Source organism: Spermophilus citellus, assembly GCF_964194105.1.
Source record: "Spermophilus citellus genome assembly, chromosome: 16".
NCBI lineage: Eukaryota > Metazoa > Chordata > Mammalia > Rodentia > Sciuridae > Spermophilus > Spermophilus citellus.
In genome coordinates this window covers 79,890,564-79,914,004 of record NC_138196.1, presented here as the reverse complement: position 1 = coordinate 79,914,004, position 23,441 = coordinate 79,890,564, and the positions used below count along the sequence as shown (strand labels likewise).

At 35.5% G+C, this 23,441-nt stretch overlaps 1 protein-coding gene across 17 annotated transcripts in view; it reads right to left on the bottom strand.

The window, feature by feature from the left end:
* HMBOX1 (homeobox containing 1) overlaps window positions 1-23,441 on the bottom strand; it is a 153,264-nt gene that overhangs the window by 88,101 nt on the left and 41,722 nt on the right. The window contains exons 1-2 of one of the 17 annotated variants that reach the window (XM_081269565.1): window positions 17,569-18,687; window positions 1,256-1,332 (exon numbers count right to left, since the gene is read on the bottom strand). The exons of 14 other annotated variants lie outside the window; for them this stretch is intronic. The gene's annotated coding sequence lies outside the window, so the exon portion shown is untranslated. Of the gene's footprint in view, window positions 1-1,255; window positions 1,333-17,568; window positions 18,688-23,441 lie in introns of those variants that run through there. 2 more of the 17 variants (XM_081269563.1, XM_081269567.1) reach the window with 2 other exon arrangements.

The following is a 23,441-nucleotide window of genomic DNA, read 5'->3' as shown; positions in this document are numbered from 1 at the left end:
ATTAAAAAACCCTTTTATTGCGAAAAATTCCAAACATATATAAAAGTAGAAAGAATAGAATAAGAAATGCTATATATCCGCAACCCAGCTTGAACAAGGCCAACCTCTATCTTTCCCCTTCCTGCTACACGGTGCCAATGGATATTTTCAAGTAAATTGCAGACATCTCACCATTTTAACATAATCTTAGCAAGCTTCAATAGCTGGTTTCCAAAAAAGTAGATTGAACAGAAAAACTTAAATACTGACTAGAAGAGTATATAAAAAAGGGTTAAATACAAGAGAAAACTAATGATAGCTTACCTGATGAGAAGAAAATAACTATCTACAAATACATATGACAACAGTGACTCATAATGTAATTAGTATTTAGAATTTGTGTTCTACAAAGATAGAAAACTATGTGATACAGTGTTCTTTTTTTTTTAAAGAAGAGAGAGAGAGAGAGAGAGAGAGAGAGAGAGAGAGAGAGAGAGAGAGAGAGAGAGAATTTTAATATTTACTTTTTTGGCGGACACAATATCTTTGTTTGTATGTGGTGCTGAGGATCGAACCCGGGCCGCATGCATGCCAGGTGAGCGGGCTACCGCTTGAGCCACATCCCTAGCCCGGGTACAGTGGTTTTTAAAAGACAAAATATTTAATACCAAACTTAAGCCTGGCTTAGCCTATAGTCCCAGTTACTTGGGAGGCTAAGACATGAAGTTCATTGAGCCCACGAACTTGGAGACCAACAAGGACAATGTGCGGAGAACCCCTTGCAAAAAACACATACACCAAAAAAAAAAAAAAAAAAAAAAAGAGGGGGAGGAGGAGGAGGAGGGGAGAGGAGGAAGAAGATAAAGAAAACAAAAAACAAAAAACAAAAGTTTATGGCTTAGGAAGATGCTTCACTTTTGTCAAACATTCTTTTTCCCTTGAACAATACCAGATTAATGAGTCCTTACTACATTTAGTTGTGATTTGAAAGGCACATGTAATTTTGGGTAAAGAATGGTAGGTAAAGTGAGAAAAACACAGATTCACAGATACAAAAATTAAAAACACATCAAGACTAGAATATTAATTTCTCAAATAATGCACTTAAGATAGTTTAAAACTATAAATAATGACTACCACCATTACTTAATGAATAGTGTTATGGGCCAGACATCACTGGGTAAATGTTTTACATCTAACAATTTATCTCACAGTCCTCTGAGGTAGACAATTAAGACAAGACCCTACCTGCCCAAGGTCAATCAGTGGTACACACCTGTAATCCCAGTGACTCAGGAGGCTGAGGCAGGAGGATCACAAATTCAAGGTCAGCCTGGGTTACTTAGCGAAATCCTGTCCCAAAATAAAATAAATAAATAAATAAAAAGGGCTGGGGATGTAGCTCAGCAATAGAGTGCCCCTGGGTTCAATTTCCAGTATCTCAAAAAACAAAAAAGAAAAAAAGTTCATCACATGACTCCAACAGAGGGGTTAATTAGTTGGGAGCAGAATGTAAGGAAATTGAGTTCCCCTGTCCTGGACCTAAAACTATATTACTTTTGTCCACCACCAAGTCATTTTTTTTGGTGTATATTAAAGTTACAGATAACACCTACTCTTTTGATTGATTAAACACCCATGAGGCAAATGAACTGCTTTTCATTTTTCTCAGACTTTCTTTTCCTAAACTCAGTTTGTTGTTTTTTCTTTTTCTTTTTTGGTAGTTGTAGATGGACAGAATGCCTTTATTTTATTTGTTATGTGGTGCTGAGGCTTGAATCTGGTGCCTCATATTTGCTAGGCAAGCACGCTGCCACTGAGCCACAACCCCAGCCCAGTTTGTTGTTTTTTTTAATATATATTTTAGTTGTTGATGGACATTTATTTATTTATTTATTGTGCTAAGAATCGAACCCAGTGCCTCATACATGCTAGGCAAGTACTCTACCACTGAGCCATAACCCCAGCCCCCTCAGCTTGTTTTTTTTTTTTTAAAGTAAAATAGTGACATATTTGATTTTTCTTCTAAGCATGCTATATACTTGTTTTATGTGCCTATTACATCTGTCACTATTTCCTATTATCTGCATCTGCTCCTGAAGTAATATCTAGAACATAAAAGGGGCTATGTGATATTTGGTTAAATGACTTATAAGCAGATAAAGAGGGTAAAAAAATTCATATTCCATTAAGCTTCTGGAAAGTATCTCCAGACTAAATTATTTTGAAGCTTTATCAATAAACATAATTCATCAGAAAAGCCATAGAACCGACACAGTGTCCTCTAAAATCTATTATGACTAATAGTACAGAAAATATAGGACTTAATTATTATAAAATGTAGTGTTTTGTTGTTATTTTCAATATGTTGCCTACTTTCTTCCACTCTAAAATAATAACTTGAAAATAAAAATAACGTTTCCTTATTATTAATAGTAGAGTAACAGGTAAACTCTATTGAACAATGCTGTGAAATGTCAGGGAATACTTTTTCCAGGTCAGAGCTGAACCACCATCTCTCTCTGTATGTGCAGCTAACATGCGGATTCCAAGTGACTGCCTTCATAGCATACTCTGTGTAGACGTCACTTCCCTTCATTTGGAAGTGGCTTCATTGTTTCTGGAATAGGTGTAGCTGTATGCTTTGCAGTCTGATTTCAGAGTCATTTAAATTCAAAACATGTGCAGAGCAGCTGTTTATAATACACTATTTAGAATCCCTTTCTGTGGAAGTCACAGTGTGCTCCACTCTGTGGGTTGCTACTGTTAAGTACAGTACACTGTTTACAACAGCATGTAGAACTTCATCTCCATGTCAGTTTAGGGAAGTTGTTCCCAAACTGCACTGAGCTTCAGAATCATGTGGAAGTCTCTTACAAGCATAGAATTCCCAGTGAATCTGAACTGGTTGGTGGTAGGAGTCCAAAAATATTTTTAAGCAGCTCCTGAGGTAATTCTACTTGGAAACTACTGGTTTAATAGACAAGAAAAATTCTGATAATGCAATGTCATACCTCATGGCAAAATGTAATGCCAAGGCATAAAGACAATTTTGAGCATGTCATTATAAAAATTATCTCTATATGTTTTAAATACCAACATGCCAAGCTGAATACTTAACAAAATAAATTTAATTAACTAGTCATAATTGAAGTAAATTTGACAGTACCTAAATATAGGTACTTCAAATGAATCCATATGAGATATTGGTCTATAACTCTTAAACATTCCCCAATCAGTCTTGAATTTCTACTTCTTATCTCATCTAGTAAACACTTGCCCTAGCCAATTAGTTCCTTTAGCTTTTCTGAAATACAATGCTTTCTTCCCTTTTCCTTTCTACCAGCCTCAGTGAACTCCTATTTACAAGATAGCAAATATTCTTTACAAAATTCTTGACTAGTATAGCACACAAATACATATTTTAATACCTTTATTTCATCTACTTAGCTTTTTTTTTAATGTGGTGCTAGGGACGAACCTAGTGCCTTATGTGTACTAGGCAAGCACTTTTACAATTGAGCCACAACCCAACCCACAAATACATTTTTATTGTCCTGTATTATAGCAATTCATATATATATTGCAAGTCTCATTCCAATAAGATCATCTTAAAGGTCCTAAAACTTATCACCAAAGACTCTATGCTACTTGACTAAGCTTTTAAAAGACGTAATTGAACCATTTTCTGAGACAATTAATAAGCATTTGTTAAATATCCACTACAAGCCAAATGCTAAGAATATAAAAAAAAATCTTTTCTCTTGATAAGTATATATGTTTCTGGGACCAAAGAAATACCCTGTAACTACTGGTTTGTAATCTACATCCACAGCACCTTTATAGTCAACCTTAAAATCACAGAAGACCCCATGGTAGTTTTCTAAACACCAGACTGGGAATTCAGTTCAACAACTACATGTTGCTTAACCCATGACAGTTCCCCAGCAATGACTACAACAGGGTAACTTAAATCTGAATAGCAGACTCTCCTCCTGAAGTCTGTGACTATTGAGTCAAATGTATGAAAGATGATATATCATGAGCTATGTAATGCTTTAAATAATCAATAAAAAAAAGAAAAAAAAAAGGGTCTCTGCCCTGAACTAAACAATTCCTCTTTGCATACATCTGGAATATTTTGTTAAAATATAACCATTCACTCAGGAAACCAATCCATATTTATTGTTCATTCATTTGAAGCCCTAATTTCTTCTGCAGGGAGAGTACTGATACACAGTTAATAGAGCAAAATCATACAATTCTGTGTCTCTGGAAGATCTAATATGTTCCTCACTGTTTTACATTTTCCTATCCTAGCAGTTTCCCAATATTTAAAAGTACAAATGATTTTAGAATTATAGTAAGAGATTTAATTAAGCTAGCATCAGGTAAATCACAAAATCTGATATTACGCTAGAACTGATGTTAACAATGATATGTTTTCCAATAACCTCAGTTTACAAATGAAAAAAATCCTGGTAATGGTAAAAAAAAAAAAAATGAGCCTTGGTTCCTTGCTCCATCTGATGGGTACCAATAAAAGGGCTTCCAAATGTAAATATATATCACCATCTCTCAAGAACCTGAGAGTCATTCTCAAAAATGTAACCATAAAAAGAATGATACCTTGGGCTGGGGCTATAGCTCAGTAGCAGAGTTCTTGCCTAGCATGCATGAGGCACAGGGTTTGATCCTCAGCTTACATAAAAATAAACAAATAAAATAAAGGCATGCTGTCCATCTACAACTACAAAAAATAAATAAAAAATAATAAAAAGAATGAGACCTCAAGTCTCAGGATTTTTTACTTCCATGAATGAGCCCCACTTCCCCTTAGTTATTTGCTTTTAGTTGGCTTTTAAAATCACTAATTCTGTAGGTCACATAGGTGAGCTATATATTAGTCTCCCTCTAGTTTTACTGTAGGTAACACCTCTGACATATGGTTGTCTATGTTACTTTTCAGGAACTTGAACATCTGCCCTGTCTAAACCAGGATTCTTCACTTGGACCTGAACTGGAGTCTGATGGATGACCTTTTGACCTCAGAAGGCTAAAAATTCTGCCCTCAGATTCTGTAACAGTCATTATATGAACACGCATTCCATGAAGAGTCATGAAGAGAGACTCCCTATGTACTGACCACTGATTACTTTGCCTCCAATCACCTTTCTCCACGTCTTAAATCACCCTGCTTCTTTATCCCATAAAATATGCCTAAACCCTGTCCTGATGGAGGCAGATTAGAGGCTTGGGTCTCCTACCTCCACTCTTGCTACCTTGTGAAGACACTTTCTTTCAAAATTTGTTGTTTTAAGGAGTCATAAAGATAGCTCCTGGGTGAGTGCTGAAACCAATTTACCCCAATGACTAAAAACAAACATTCAGAAACTTAAGGCCTATTAAGTACTTGTCATTTGACATTTTTGTTAAGAGTTCAGAATTTTACAAATTACAAACAGAAGTCGTCCACATTTGGCATTAGACTAGGATTTCTTAATATAGGGGAACTGTTATGGTTTAGATATGTGGTGTTCTCCAATAGCTCATGAGACAACACAAGAATGATGAGGCGAAATGACTGGATTATGAGATGTGTGACCTGATTTGTGGATTAATCCACTGATATGGCTTAACTGGGTGATAACTAGATGGCTGAAGAAGTAGGTCACTGGGGGCATGCCTCTGGGGTTTATATTTTATTCATGGTGAACACGGTGCTTGCTGGAGCCCTCTCTTTCTGCTTCTTAGTTGCTGTTTTCCTCTGCTAAGGACTGTCTCACCTCAGGCCAAGAGCTATGGAGTTGGCCTACTGTGGACTGCATGAAACTGTGAACCAAAATAAACTTTTCCTCCACTAAGTTGTGCTTATCATGTCTTTTGGTCAGTGTTTAAAGAGCAGACTAAAAACAAAGACTTTACCACTGAGCTAAATAGGGAATATTTTCCAATAGGGAATATTTCTGAAAATTTAATTTCTCAAATACTATACAAAAATCAAGTGCACAATATGATAACTGTTTGGCATCCCTTTTGCCTAAAGGCACTTCTTTTATGTCTCAAATCCTGTAGGACTTTTTATTAATTAATTTATGCATTAGGCAAACATTTACTACTGATCATAGGAAAGTACAGCAATGAACCAAAAAATCTCTGTTCACAGGGAGTTTATATGCTTGTGGTAAGAGAGAGGGGGAAAAAATCAAACATATAGTATTCAAATCATGATAAATATAACAGAACAAAATAAAGCTGAGAGGGCTGGGGCTGAAGCTCAGTGGTAGAGCTCTTGCCTAGCATGTGTCAGGCACTTGTTCGATCCTCAGCACTGCATAAAAATACATAAATAAAATAAAGGTATTATGTTCATCTACAACTAAAAATTCAAAAAAAATTAAGAAAAATAAAGCTGAGAAAGAGGATAGACTGTCAGTGGTAGGATTACAATTTTAAATAGTGTGCTCAAAGAAAGTCTCATTAATAAAGTTAAATCTGAATAAAGATAGATAAAGTCAGGCAGTGATCTATGTAGATAGGGGAAGAAAACATTCAAGATCAATATCTTGAGGAAGAAATAACCTATCAGGTTCGCAGACTAGCACAGAGGACAACCCAATCAGATTTGTATGAACAAAGCACACTGTATTAGAACCTGAAATCAGAGAAGGGGGAGCTTCTAGCAGGATCAGATCAAAGGAGAATCCACAATTTTCTATTTAAAAATACAAATTTGATCTTAGCAATAGGAATTAAATCAATAGATTCTGGAGAGCTGAGTGTGGTGGCACACACCTATACTATCAGCTACTCGGGAGGCTAAGGCAGAAGGACTGCAAATTTGAGGCCAGTTTCAGCAACGTAGTTAGACCCTGTCTCAAAGAAAATAAAAAGGGCTGGATATAGGGCTGAGGATGTGGCTCAAGTGGTAGGGTGCTCGCCTAGCATGTGTGAGGCACTGGGTTCGATTCTCAGCACCACATATAAATAAAAAAAAGACATTATGTCCACCTAAAACTAAAAAATAAATATTAAAAAAAGAGGGCTGGATATAAAGCTCAGTGGTAAAGTCCCTCTGGGTTCAATCCGAGGTAGCAAAATAAGGAAAATAAAATAAAATAAACAGACATTAATAATAATCTAACTTAATAGAAATAGCATGAATTTCTAAATGCTGGAATTTCTGACAGTATTAATAGGTTAGTAGAAATATTACTTTGAACATTTCCAGCACCCATTAAATTGGCACTTATGAGAGCACCAATAACTACTCTTATGACTAGCCTTGAAGCATTCTTGGTCAACTCACTAGAAGGCAGATAAGAAGGCCAACATGAGAGACCTTATAGGCTCTCCATTTATTCAAGAAAAGTGAAGTACTTTACCTCCTTTGTCTCAAAAGGATATGTTAAAATATTATCCGAAATAAGGTGGTCAAATCAGATAATGTTTCACAACTAGAAGCTGAAGTTAAAAAAGAAAAAAAAAATTTCAGAGTGCCAACTTAAACTTTATTCAATTCTCATAATACCATAAGCGTTCCAAGGACAAGAGTTTCTTTTAGTTCTCTAAACTCCTCAGCATACCCATTATAGGAGTTATTTCAGTTCCTCACATTTTATACTGTTAACTGAACAAACATAAAATATGAGAAAATAAAAGGCTCTCTACTTGAGCTGGGGAACATGTAGCTTTCTCATACTCATCTTTAAAAACTTGGGAACTTAGATAAACACTGTATTTTCTCTGTTTCCCATGACCTGGCCATTCCCAGCAAGATGATGTATTGTACTTCAAAATGATAAAAGCTTATCTCAATTTTATCTGCTAAAGTCTTCATGTATTTCAGATCTTCAATCTGAATTATTTCCCTCAGATGTATACTAACAAGTTCATGGATTCTCACATTTTACGATGACTATAAATTATAAGGCAAAATATACAGTAAACATTTTTATTTATTATATGCAACCAAATAAAAAAGTATCCATTGGGCCAGGCACAGTGATGCATGCCTGTAATTCCAGAGATATGGGGGGCTGAGGAAGGAGAATTGTGAGTTTAAGGCCAGTCTCTTCAACTTAGTGAGACCCTATCTCAAATTTAAAAATAAAAAGAAATTGAGGGTGCAGCTCAGTGACAGAGCAACCCTGGATTCAATCCCTAGTCCTGTGGGGGGCGGGAAAGAAAGATGAAAAGGTACCCATTGTACCATATATTCTTATCTAACTGTAGGCAGCAAGCCTTCTTCAATCTTTGGAATAATTTCCAAGTTCAAGTCAGCTTTAAATTCTTTATTATTTCTAACCATCATAAAAATGTGCTAATTCTACATTCCATTTCTTTATTACTTCTTTTTATCTGAGCAAACATATAAATATAGAGATTTATTATACAAATTTAATATATTTATCAAACCAAATTATATTAAGAATATCTCCTATGGATTATGATGAGTATAGTAAAATTCACTGAATTCAATACTTCAAATAGGTGAACTGTATGATATATGAATTATATATTATTAACTTTATTTCAATAGTGTATGTATGGGAGGCATATCCCCTATGAAAGGCAGAGAATGATGTACTCTGAAAATTTTTCAGTTTATACTTTCTGGTCTATTTCAAATACTAAGTGTTACTCAGGGTGTAATTTCAACATAGAATTGATAGGTAACCTGGAAAATATTACTTTTTTCTAAACTAGTACAAAACAAAAACATATGCTAGACCAAGAATTGACAATTACTCTCCACAGCAGTTTTTGTATATAACTCTCTTTCTAATTCTACTGATTTGTTTTGCTTCAGACCTTCCTTCTCTTTCTGTTGTACTAATCTAACTGGTCTTCCTACTTCCAATCTTTTTTTTTTTTTTTTTTTCCATTTTGGTGGTGCTGGGGATTGAACCCAGGGCCTTGGGCATGTGAGGCAAGCACTGTACCAACTGAGCTATATCCCCAGCTCCTTAACCTCCCATCTTACACGGTATTAAAAAAAAAAAAAAAGTTCCTCAACTTGGGACCCACAAATTTTAACTCCCTATCCCCATTCCTTTAAATTTCAACCACTAATCTTTCTAAAAGGCTGCCACATACTAATGGAAAACTGACTTCAGGTATACAAAAATCACAAGAAACAGTATTTTTATTAAAAAATAAAAAACCCAATAAACACAATGTAATGCCTTGTATTGAGAACGCCTGCTTTGTATGAGGGGTGGTTATTCAGAAACCAAGCTATGATGAGAAAGCTGTTTTGAGTTTGCAAAAATTCAGATTTAGGCAGGTAGTTCTAGCCCAAGAATTGCTTAGACAGGCATGCTTCCCCCTTCAACTGGACTCACTGTCCCAAGTTACTTTCCAAAATTCAGTTTTTACAGTGCCTCTAGTAAACCTTTTAATTACTCTAATTATGAAAAGCATCTTAAGGAAAAGCATCAAAGGCAGTAATTTCTAACCATTTTGAAGGAATTATTTTTTTTCTCTCAAAAGGTAGGTAATCACCTTTGATAAGATTATGGCCTGAGATAGTGGAAATCTCTGGTAAGAGTTAGGAAAGAGATAATAGCCACAGCTGTCCATCCATCTTCAGTGAGAATTTCAGAACAGAATAAAGAAAGATGTAGATGAGATTCACTAGGCGAGAGTTTTTGTATGTTGTGCTAAGGATCGAACCCGGGCCGCACGCATGCCAGGCGAGCGCGCTACCACTTGAGCCACATCCCCAGCCCCTAGGTGAGAGTTTTTAATCCAAAGAGATTCATAATCCAATGCTTGCAGACTTTGGCTCAAGATATTAACTCCTCAACTGTGAAGAGTGCCACAAATGTCTTCTGACAGAAAAACCATTCTTGCTAAGCTTCATTGTAATACACACTGATATCTACAATCATGTTCCCCTTCAAATAATGACCACAATCTGGATAGAATCTTGGTAGAGATCATGGGCAAAAATCACAAATACCTGTATTTTCTACTCCTACCTGCTAAAATTCTAACCATTATTAAAAATTAATAAGTTTTAATTTGAAGATTTAAAAAATGCATAGTCAAAGAAAAAGGTGACTAAAGAAATAAAAATGTGATATTAGAATCTCAAACTTCTATAAATCGTGACTAGGATAGATACAGAGTAAAGGGAACTCCAAATCAAGGTTCAAGAAGATAGTTTATGATGATCTGCAGAAAATCATTGCATTTGCAAGTAAATGGATGGAGTTATAGAAGATAATGCTAGTTAGTCAATCCCAAAAAAAACAAATGCCCAATGTTTTCTTTGATATAAGGAGGCTGACTCATAGTGGGATAGGGAGAGGGAGCATGGGAGGAATAGATGAACTCTAGAGAGGGCAGAGGGAATGGAGGGGACTGGAGGGGTCATGGGGTAATTAATGATGGTGGAATGTGATGATCATGTATGAAGACACGAATTGGTGTGATTATATTATGTATACAACCAGAGATAGGAAAAATTGTGCTCTATATGTGTAATAAGAATTGTAATGCATTCTGCTGTCATATATAAATAAAAAATACATAAAAGAAAAAAATATTTTAAAAATCAGTGGAAGCTGGGTGTGGTGGCACTCACCTGTGATCCCAGCAACTTGGGAGGCTGGGACAGGATCCCAAGTTCAAAGGCTAGCCTCAGCAACTTAGTGACACCCATTTCGAAAATAAAAAAATAAAGAGCTGGTGATTTTTCTCATTGGTTAAGTGCCCCTGTGTTCAATCCCTCATACCAAAGTGAACGAATAAATGAAGGAATGATTGAATGAACAAATACATAAATAAATATTAAATCAACAGACTATCTAGAAACAATATTCAGCTGGCAGCAGGTGATGAGGAACTAGAGTATATGGGGAGTCAAAAAGAACAGACCAAGAAGTTACCTCTGCGTAATAGTAAACAGCATAAGTTGTCAGTTTAAGGATGTTAAATAAAAATTACAGGAGACTACTGTTTTTTTGGACTAAACTCATGGACTAAGTCCCAAAAGACCACGTTAAAAATGCAAAACGGAGTCACTTACTCTAAAGTTCCACATCACCAAGCTGAGTTTATCTAACCTTCTGAAAAATTAGGAATAGTGAGAATAACAGCCAAATTTCCCAAAAAGAGCAGTTTAAATTAGCATGATAATGAAATTCCATCTGCCTAAATTCTTACACACACAAATATATAACCTGATGTTGACTAATCAGTTGTTTTTTTTTTTTTTTTTTTAATTTCCCTGTCTCCCTGACCTTGCTTTACAAAGAAAGTAACTTTGAAATGACCAATTTGTTTTTTGGTTTTTCTTCCTGCTTTCTTCAGCTCTCTGTCTACAAAAAAACAGGTCATTAGAACATTTACTCTTTTTTATAAGTGTTAGCCAACTACAGAATAAAAAATAAAGCCAATTAAGAACTTTGAACTAAATTGTCATAATTTTGTCCTTTCATGGAGTTTGGATCAATCCTGTGGATGCATGTTGTTTGATCCACACAGTATTTAAATGTAGGAGCTGGGAGTGTTGGCACATGCCTGTGATTGCTGGGACTCAAGAGACAGAGGCAGGAGGATCTCAAGTTCCAGACCAGCCTGGGCAATTTAATGAGATGACTTTAAAAATAAAAAGAGCTGGGGATGTAGTTTAGTGGTAGAATGGCCCTGGGTCCAATCCTCAGTAACACACACACACACACACACACACACTAAAAGTTGGAAGACAATATAAATGTCAAGGGTTTCATTTTTATAGAAAAAAATTGCAGCACCTGACATCACAGCTTGTAATTCCCCATGTCATCCTTGTATAGAGGGCATGCATAAATTCACTGCAGGGCAGGACAGCAATAATCACCCTTACCTCCCCAAATACCAAGTATCAGCTTTCATTCACCACTGAGTTTATATTTTGCTTTGTTATATGACAGAGAAGTAATTCTAAACTACTGATGAGGTTCAGAGTACACAACCCCTAAATATGCTATTTGGCATTTTAATTACTTTGGGTTATGGACACTTGAAATGTAGCAGCTATTAGAAGGGAACTTTCTTTTTCTTCTAGAAAGGAGATTAAAAAAAAAAAAGTGCCCTCCCTGTACCAGAAGGAAGGAATACACTCTTATCACCACAGACTGGGAGCCAAGGACGAAAGAACTCTATACAGACAGACCTTATTAAACTAACCCTTAGTGGCCTAGTCACTTTTTCACAATTAACTGCCCTGGTCCAAACCCCTTTGTCTTGTCACATTTTCAAAATTTACTATTGTTTGGCCCAGCATATAAACTTTTGGCCCTGTTTCTCACAATCTTCATTTTTCTTGTGAGGGCTCCCAAGAAAATTACTAAGTAAAAACTGTATCTTTTCTCCTAATAATTTGTCTTGTGTCATTCTAATTCCAGGCTTAGTCAGAGACCCTAAGAAGACAGAGAAGAAATTTTACCTCCTCTACCTTGTCAAACAAAATCATCTTTTTTTCTTTTTATACTTGTTCTATTTATGTTACCTGAACATTGCCTGAGCAATCATCAAATAAAATCAGATGATAACAATGCTAATTCACCAAAAGGAGAAATCAAAGCATAAGCTCACTAGAAATAATTAACAACAATAGGGGTTGGGGGTGGTGGCTCAGCGGTAGAGCATATGCCTACCACGTGTGAGGCACTGGGTTCAATCCTCGGCACCACATAAACAAATAAAATAAAGTTATAAAAAAAGAAAATATCATTTAAACAACAACAAACAAAACCCTTTAGTGTTCAGTATCTGAAGAGGTAGCAGGATCCAAATTACAATGCATATAAGCTTTAGTCTAGCAATTCCAGTTCTGAAGATTTACCCTACACACAGATTCATAAAATAACAAAATAACTCATGTTCAGTGCTACTTTTTGTAGCATTATTTATAAGTAAGAGATCAGAAAGAACCTCTATGCCGGGCGTGGTGGCACACACCTGTAATCACACACCTGTAAATCCCAGCTACTCGGGAAGCTAAGGTAGGAGGATCACAGGTCAAGGCCAGACTGGGTAACTTAGTTATACCATGTCACAAAATAAAATAAAAAGGGCTGGGGACATAGCTCAGTAGCAGAACAATCCTGGGTTCAATTCCCCCCCCCCCCCGAAAAAAAAAACAGGGGTGGAGGGGATAACCTAAGTATTCACCATTGGGGAATTACACTAAGTTTTGGTATAACCATACAATGCAGCCATAAAAAATAAGAAAATTCCCTATGTGTTGTTATGAAACTGACTCCAAGCAAAAAGAACAAGGGAGAGCACATATGAATTAAGTCAGTAGTGAAGGAGAAGGAAGAGGAGAATAGGTAAGAATATATAAATAACTATTATAGATTTGTTTTAATTCATGCCTAAACTATTTCTGAAAGGATACAGAAAACAAAAAACAATAAAACACAACCACAACCACAACCACAACAAAAAACCCTGGTAACACTAACTACCTCAGGTAAGACTTGATGACCAAAGGATGGAGGCAGTCAGGGAACTCTTCATTAGGCATATTTTTGTTATCTTTTGAATTCTGTAGAAGGTAATGGATACCAATTCAAAAATTATTTTTTATAAATGTAAAAAATTGGCCGAGCCTATTCTAAGTATGATTAAGAATTCAGCAACTATCAGAACAAGTATGGCAGTGAGCCCCTCCCTCCCTATTTATGGTATTTTGCCTTGCAGTTCAAGGATGCTGGAGACTTCAGGAGGAACTAAGAGGAGTCCATGGGTAAGCAAAAGAAGAATGACATGAAATAAGGAAAATGGGAGAAATAGCATTGTATCCTTTTCCATCCGGTTCTTCGAACTGATTATGAATCCAGAAGTAGTAAAAGGACAGGTAAAAAAGATAAAAGTTTTCAAGACAGAATGTGAACCTGTGGGTACCAATTCTGCTCGCAGAATTGCGACTCAGGAATAGAGAGAGAGAGAGGGATAGAGATAGAGAGAGAGATAGAGAGGGGGGGGGGAGCGCGCGCGCACATGCATTGGGGGAGCTAACTCTGACTCAATCCTGCATCTTCTGGGAACACTGAAGCTCACAGCTCTGAAACACCAAAGACAGCATTCCCAGCACTGCTACTATCCCTCACCGAAGATCCACCCAGGTGGCAGTGAGGTTGGACTTTCCAAGGAAATGGCAAGGAAAAAATAATCACTTCTTCCTGAATATACATTACATTCCATTCAAAGACTCCCAGCAATATTTAAGAGGGCTCTGAAAGTGATGGGGGTTTTACATAAGCAGAAGGAAACTATAAGTTACATTCCACCTCTCTGTAAGTAACGTAGCCTAGATGCAAATACAAAAATATAAAACTGTATATAGAGGAGTTACAGAACAGAAAATTATACTCTGGTAAGAGAGCCAAAAGGAAAGTCTAATTGGACTTTTTTAAACATAGGCTATTGCTCACTTGCTCAGGAAGTAGAAGAAAAAAAAAAACAAAACATGATGATGGTTGGAAAGGGGTTACTCAAGGCTCTGCTGGGAACCAACACACTTAGTTATGCAGTACCTACTTTCCAAAGTGAAATCTTTCAACTGCTTTAAAATGTTTCTTTTCTAAGCCATTGAAAGCAATGAGATCATGTTCTTGATTAAGTGCCAGCTTTTTTTCCCCTGCAACCCAGATTGCTGAAGTTAAAAAGAAAAATTAGGATAATGAAAAAGGGTGAAGGTAGGAAGAAATGGGAACAGAAAACGAGGAAAATCATAAATATATTTTAATAACCTAGTGAAGAAAATTTTAGAATGATCAAATTTAGAGTTGTTTTTTAAGTTGAGGACATCTTGTCCTGTTCTAAAAATATAACAAAGTACTTATCTCAATTCAATTTATTTAACTGTTTTCCTATTCCATTTTATCCAGAGTTGAAGTAACATATACAATTTCTTTATGCCCTTCAGCACAAAAGTAATGGTTTTAAAGACATAGATTGGCCATTTGTAACAGACGAAGTTTGCACTAAACCACAGGGCTTGCTAGACCATAAAGGAGAAAAGAATATGAATACTGGCCTCAGGTAATCTGTTTTTCACAAGTGAAAATAAATGGATAGTAAGAGATAATATTTCTAACTTAAGCAAAAAGTCAAATATATAAGAACTACAGCTTAAACTCCATCTTGAAATAAAATTCCTAGGGCTTATAGAAAAAAATAATAACATCCTCAAGATAATAAGCTTTGTATCTACTACAGCACCTTCCACCTTATAGTAGCCATTTAATGTAATTTTCATTTGAATAGCACCTTTGCATTTTTCAAAGTACCTACATGTTTCTTATTTGATGTTAAAATTGCTCCCTTCCCTGCACTATTAGGGGAGGTTTCATTCAGTTTTACAAATACTCAAATAGATACAGGAAAGATAAGAGATAAATTACAAGCCAGAGATATTACACAAGTATCCAGAACTCCTGGTTCAACAATTGTCAAAACAATGTTTAGGGACCATTATTTTCCTGCACTCAATATTTATTAAGCAACAACTGTGCTCTAGGAGTTATGTGAGCATTAGGAATATAATAGAGAGTAAGAACATACATAGCTTCTACCTTTACGAAGCTTCCAGTTGAGAATCATTATTTAAATAATCTACAAATAAAAGCAAAGCTGCACTTGTGATGAACAATGAAGTATTGAGTGCTACAAAAACAGTGGGAGAGTTAACTTTGTCAGAGATGAAAAGAATTTCCTTAGGAATTCATAAAGCGTAGAGCAAAGGGATAGGTATTATACAGACAAAAAGTCTAGGCAAAGGAAACACTAATCATGTGCAAAGTCCATACTACCAGGAACTATAAAACAAAGACACTAAAGGAAGGGCAGAGAGAACACTACTGAATTGAGAGCATTCAAGGGTGAGGTAAGGGTGTTTTGTTTTTTAATAAGCTTCCTATGTAATCTTAGACACATTGGAGTTTGAGTGACTCCTTCCCCATTTTAATAATTGTTTCTTCATAATATCTAGATATTTCTCTCAGGAATCTGGGGTGAACTGAATAGAAAGCAAAAATAAGGGACCTGCCTTTCAAAGGCTGCCAAATTATATGTACGTGACAAGTGATATTACATTTAGAGAATACAGGAAAAATTCATGAAGATGGTGACCTTTGCCCTAGGTTTTTTGAATTGAACTGAATTTCTATGAAGAGAATATTCCTAATAAAAAAAATGAAGAGACTAAAAAAGGGCTCAGGCTGTATAGTTCAGTGGCAAAGTACTTGCGTAGCATATGTGAGGCACTGGGTTCAATCCTTGGCACCACATAAAAATAAACACATAATATAAAGGCATGCTGTCCATACACAACTACCAAAATAAAGAAATAATTCTTTTTTTTAAAGAGAGAATAAAAAGATACCTTTTACTGCTTCACGGGAATATAAATAGTATCTTTTACTTCCGTTTTTCCTAACTGGCATTTATGTCTAGAAATATCATTTCCAAACTATCTTAAAGTTACAGAGGTCTGGTACAATAGTTTTAAACTCCCAACAAAATTACATAAGGTTGCAAGGATAGATAGTAATTTTCTCTATTTTGCAGATAGAACTGGCCGCGGTGGGGGGGGGGCGGTTAGCACCCTTTTTTCCTTTTAACATAAATTTTCAATCATCATGATATGGAATTTTGTTACCTGAAATATAAGGAACTGAAGTAGTCCTGGCGTCTCATATATATATGAACTTTACTATGATAATTTGAGACAAAAGCCAGTTATCCTGGTTTTAATCACATTCATAAAATAAGCAGGAAGTTTTCTCAAACAGTGTAAAAGAAAAAAATGACAGGGACAGAGATTGGATGAGACATCCTTGTTACACTTATTAAATAGACAAAAGAGCCGAGTGTCACGGGAAAACAAAACTAAACTAAGTAGCACTATAGACTAAGGGAAAAAAGGACATACATATGGAATACACACTTCTATTCAAACAGCAATTTCAAGCATTTTATTTTATTTATTTTTTGATACTGGGGACTGAACCTAGAGTGCTCTACCACTGAGCTACATCACTAGCCCTTTTTATTGTTTTAAATTTAAGACAGCTTCCCAAATCGCTGGGTTTACAGGCAAGCATCACTATATCCAGTAGGACTTTTTTTATTTGTTATTTTTAGATATACATGACAGTAGAGTGTATTTTGACACATTACATGGAATATAACTTCCCATTCTTGTGTATGTGATGTGGAATTACACTGATTGCTTATTCATATATGAACATAGGAAAGTTAGGTCCAATTCATTCTACTGTCTTTCCTATTCCCATCCCCTTCCCTTCCCTTCATTCTCCTTTATCTAATCCAGTGAATTTATATTCTTCCTTCCCACTCCCACTGTAAATTAGCATTAACGTATCAGAAAAAACATTTGGCCTTTGGTTTTTAGGGACAGGCTTATTTCATTTAGCATGATACTATCCAGATTCATCCATTTACCAGCAAATGCCATAATTTCATTCTTCTTTAAGGCTAAGTAATATTCCATTGTGTATATATACCACATTTTCATTATCCACTCATCTGTTGAAGGGTACCTAGGTTTGTTCCAAAGCTTACCTACTGTCAATTGAGTTGCTATAAACATTGATGGGGCTGCATCACTGTAGTATGCTGATTTTAAGTCCTCTGGGTATAGACCAAGGAGTGGGATAACTGGGTCAAATGATGGTTCCATTCCAAGTTTTCTGAGGAATCTCAACACTGCTTTCCATAGTGGTTGCACCACTTTGCAGTCCCACCAGAAATGTATGAGTGTACCTTTTTCCCCACATCCTCTCCAACATTTACTGTTACTTGCATTCTTGATAATTGCCACTATGACTAAAGTGAGATAAAACCTGTGTACTTTTAATCTACATTTCTCTCCTTGCTAGCACAAAGTTGAACACTTTTTCATATATTTGTTGATTATTTATATTTTATTCTTCTGTGAAGTGTCTGTTCAGTTCCTTTGTCCATTTATTAACTAGGTTATATTTGAGGTTTGGGGGGCTTTAGGGGGTTTTTTTGGTGTTTTTTTGGGATCTTTATATATCCTGAACGTTAATGCTGTGAGGTGCAGGTGGTGAATATTTTCTCTCATTCATTAGGCTCTTTATGTTCTTGACTGTTTCTTTTGCTATGAAGCTTTATAGACTAATACCATCCCATTTACTTATTCTTGATTTTACTTCTCGCCCTTCAGGAGTCTTGTTGAGGAAGTTGGTTCTGGAGCTGACATAGTGGAGAGTTGGGCCTACATTTTCTTCTAGTAGGCACAGGGTCTCTGATCTAAGCTCTAAGTCCTTCCCACTTTGACTTTTGTGCAAGGTGAGAGATAGGGGTTAAATTTCATTTGCTGTATATGGATTTCAGTTTTCCAAGCACCATTTGTTGAAGAGGCTATCTTTTTTCCAATGTATGTTCATAGTACCTCTGTCTAGTATGAAATAGCTGTATTTACATAATCTTGTGTTGGTGTCTTATTCTGTTTCACTGGTCTTCATGTCTGTTTTGGTGCCAATACCATGCTGAGATTTTTACTATAGCTCTGTAGTATAATTTGAGGTCTGGTATTGTGATGCCTTCAGCTTCACTTTTCTCACTAAGGGTTGCTTTGGTTATGCCACGCCTCTTATTTTTACAAATGAATTTTATGACTTTTTTCTATTTCTATGAAAAAACATTGAAATTTTTAATAGATTCATAACCCATGTCAATCTAATGTATGAAATATAATATGTCAAGAGCTTTGTAATGTTGTGAACAACCAATAAAAAAAAAAAAAAAAAAAAGAAATTTTTAATAGAAATTGCATTACATCTGTGTAACAGTGTTTTTGGTAGTATGCCCATTTTATTCTGCCTATCCAAGAACATAGGAGAGCTTTCCATCTTCTAAGATCTTCTTCAATTTCTTTCTTTCGTGTTCTGAACTAGTCTTTCACCTCTTTTGTTAGATTGATTCCCAAGTATTTTAGTTTTTTTTGAGACTGCTGATAATGAAAGTTTTCTTAATTTCTCTTTCAGCTGACTCATAAATGGTGTACAGGATTTATGGGTCTTAATTTGTTAATTTAAGGTTGTTAATTTTATATCCTGCTACTTTGCTGAATGCATTTATGAGTTCTAGAAGTTTTCAGGTTGAGTTTTTTTGGGTCTTCTAAATATAGAATCATATTGTAGGCAATAGTTTAAGCTCCCCCCCCCACCCCCGAAATTTCTTTCTTTTGCCTAATTGCTTTATCTAGGGTTTCAAGGACTATGTTGAATGGAAGCAGTGAAAGAGGGCATCCTTGTCTTGTTCTAGTTTTAGAGGGAAGGCTTTAAAGTTTTCTCCATTCAGAATGATATTGGCCTTGGGTTTAACATATATAGCTTTTACAATGTTGAGGTATGTTTCTACTATCCCCAGTTTTTCTAGTGTTTTGAAAACGAATAGATGGTGTATTTTGTCCAATGCTTTTTTTTGCATCTATTGAGAATATCATGAGATTCTTCCTTAAGTCTATTGATGTGATGAATTATGTTTATTGATTTCCATTTGTTGAACCAACCTTGCATCCCTGGGTATAAACCCCACTCGATCATGAAGCACTATCTTTTTAGTATTTTTTTGTATACAGTATGTTTTCACCAGTATTTTATTAAACATTTTTGCATCTATGTTCATTGGCAATACTGACCTAAAGTTTCTTTCCTTGATGTGTCTTTGTCTGGTTTTGGTTATCAGGGTGATACTAGTTTCATAGAATTGAGTTTGGAAGGGTTCCCTTCTTCTCTATTTCATGGATTAATTTGAGATGAATTTGTATTAGTTCATTTTTAAAGGTCAGGTAGAACTTGGCTGAGAATCCATCTGGTCCTGCCTGGGCTTTTCTTTATTGGCTTTTGATGGCGTATTCAATTTCAGCGGGACTTTCTAATATTTTTAAATGCTGGATTTTGCCTTCAGGAAAACTCTGATGGTCACACTTTCCAAACATATGGTGTTCTTAACCATCAACCACATTTATTCCTCTTTTCCTTTTCTAATACAAGGAACTCTAAATGATGCAAATAATAGTCTTGTTTTTAGTAAATATTAAGTTTTTACTTTGACCAAAATATTGTGGAAGATAGAAACATAAGGTCTTCAATCTCAAGGTTTATATTTTGGCAACATCAGTAGGTACTATGAATACATCATAAGATTGTATTCAAGAAAATGTTAGTCTCTGCTTTTGTGGTGGTGGTAGTGGGGGCCTGGGAATTAAACCCAGGATCTCATGCATGCTACGCAGGCACTCAGCTACTGAGCTACATCCTTACCCTTGTACTGCATTTTCATAAACAAAGCTTTTTCTGTGGAGGAACAAAAATTTCAAAGTCATGAATAAGAGAAGTCCATGTCACACAGAAACTGACCCAATCCTTTAGCGCTTATAAATTTATCTGGCTGATAGCAAGTAGTCTATGAAGTGATAACCTTATACATACAGAATAATTTTCATTGGAACTAAAGGTGGTGAAAAGTTGGAATGAACAGACCAACCCAAAAGGACTTATAATCAGCACACTATAGGAATGCAGCCACATCTATGTTCATAGCAGCTCAACTGACAGTAGCTAAACTGTGGAAGCAACCTAGATGCCCTTCAATAAATGAGTGGATAAAAAACCTGTGATACACACACACACACACACACACACACACACACAATGGAATATTACTCAGTTTTAAAAGAGAATAAGATTATGGCATTTGCACATACATGGATGGAGTTGGAGAATATTATGCTAAGCGAAGTAAGCCCATCCCAAAAAACCAAAAGCTGAACACTCTCTCTGATAAATGGATGTTGACCTATAATGGGGAGGGGAGAGGCATGGGAAAAATGGAGGAACTTTGACTGGGCAAAGGGGAGGAGGCTGATTGAGGGAAGCAAAGATGGTAGAATGAGATGGACATCATTACTCTAGGTACATTTATGACTGTACATCTGGTGTGACGCTACATCGTGTACAACCAGAGAAATGTAAAGTAGTGCTGCAATTGAGTGTGATGAATCAAAATGCATTCTGCTATCATATATACCTAATTAAAATAAATAAATAAATAAATAATTCTAAAAAATGTTTTCTAGCAAATACATAAATATACCCCAAATCTGATTCATAGCTGGCTCAGCTTTTTTTTTGGGGGGGGGGCAGTAATAGAATACTGAGCTTAGTGGTACCTATACTAAAGAAAATTATCTGAAATATATACTTTTTTGGGGGGCGAAGAATGGAGACCAAGAATAATCGCTAAATGATACTGAGAAAAACAGAATCTCAATGAGTATGAATAACAAAAAATAACTTACTATTACAATCCAAAGGACTTATAGGCTATCTGTATAGAAATGCTCACATTCACTCAAAACCTCCAAAACAGAACCAGGATCAATCTTTTTCCATCCCAGCTATACTACCCTCACTATCTATCTCAACATCTTTCCTATCTGGCTGACTAAAAGGTGTTGCACCAAGGAAAGAAAAAAGGAAGATAATCTGTTTTTCTTACCATCTCTTAAATACTACTGTCTCATATCCTGTCTAAATAAACACTATTATTTAATTGAAGTAAGTAAACTTTTATGTAACATGTTTTTATGTTAAAAGCAGAATGAATGTATGTTTTTTCTTTCCCCCACTTTTTTTGTGAATGTGGCCTTGGTTGCTGTTGCTTTTTAACCCTGTATTTCAGTGATTTTTCACAGAAAAAAAAAGATAAGAATTAACTCTGTTAATTCTCTTTTTAGCCCAATGCACTCATTACATTCTTGGGAACCAATGAACTTTCATTTCTCACAGGATAATTACATGTTTTGGAGTATAGCTGAATCATGTTAAAACTACAAAAAGTAAATGGAGGAAGTTTCCAGGAAAAAGTAGACTACTGACTAATTTGTTTCACTATATAACATAGAGTGTATTTATAATGCCATGATATTAATTCGTGTGATAATAAATGATTATTAATGTCTGCATTTCAATTTTCAATTGCTCGTCAAAATAAAGCATAAAAGGGACTGACCAGTGGGGCAAAGCGGTGAATGCCTGTAATCCCATTAGATCAGGATGCTGAGGCAGAAGGATCACGAGTTCAAAAAAACCAGCTTCAACAACCTAGCAAGGCCCTAAGTAACTCAGCTAGAGTTGAGTTTATTTTAAATATTTTTAAAAAATGCGCTGGGGATGTTGCTCAGTGGTCTAGTGCTCCTGAGTTCAATCCCTGGTACAAAAAAAAAAAAAAAAGTGTGGGGTGGGGATTGACCTGCATAAAACTATACAGCCTAAAAGAACCAACAGAAGTGTAAACAGTTCTTCCGTTAAGACAAAATGAAAACAATTTGACTATACCTATGTGAGTTCTATAATCAAGAACAATTGGAAAAATATAACTGGAGTGTAGATATCTATAAAACATTAAACATTTTTAGACTCTCCTTAGGAGATTATAGTTTATAATGCGAAAAACAGAGATATTTTATACACACCGTTTATCAAGGAGAGAAACTATTATGGATTAACTATGTATAAATAATAATAATATGCTATTAGGAATAGAAATATAACTTTATATTTCTATCTTTCTAAATATTTTTAATTTGACTGAAATCCCACAGGGTGGGCATTTATATTACTATCTATCATAAAAGAAAATTGAGGCTTAAAGAAGATAACAAAAACACTAGGTAATTTACTAAACAGTATTTCTCACAAGTGCCACGTTTAGAATTACATAAAAGGACATGAACTGTAGTAGATTATTTTCATAGACAGCCATAATAATTGCTTCTTTACAATAAACTTTGCCCTTCTTGCCATCTAAAGACAGGACTAGAATCTGGCTGATTTGGGTTTGCTTTTCTTGACAGAATGCAACTAGAAGTGAAGTTATATGACTTCAAAACCAAAACCTTGAACATCTGGTAGCTTTGGCTTTTCACTTTATGAGAGAGCTACCCTGAGATCATTATGAAAAGATAATCTAGTTGGAAATTGTGAGGCCACACAGAGAAAAACCAAGATACTTCAACTCACACTTAGCCATGTAGTTAAGGCTACTTTGAGCAGTCCAGTGTAGCCAACCTTGACCTAAACAGAGTCTGGTGATAAGCCCAAGCAAAATACAGAGTTGCAATCCAGTCAATGTTCAAAATCATGACAAATAATAAGTCCTTGCTGTTTAAGACACTAATGTTTGAAGTGGCTGGTTAGTCTGCATTTAACTGAACTTACAAAAAGTCAGTAGTGGATATTTATAGAAAAGTAAAATAAAATGTTTTTCTCTTAAAGAAGTTGATAATTTGGGGAAATATATGGAAAATTAAAGTCAATTAAAATACCACTAAACCTATTTGTGTGTGTGTGTGTGTGTGTGTGTGTGTGTTGCTGGGGACTGAACTCAGGGCTTTGTGCATA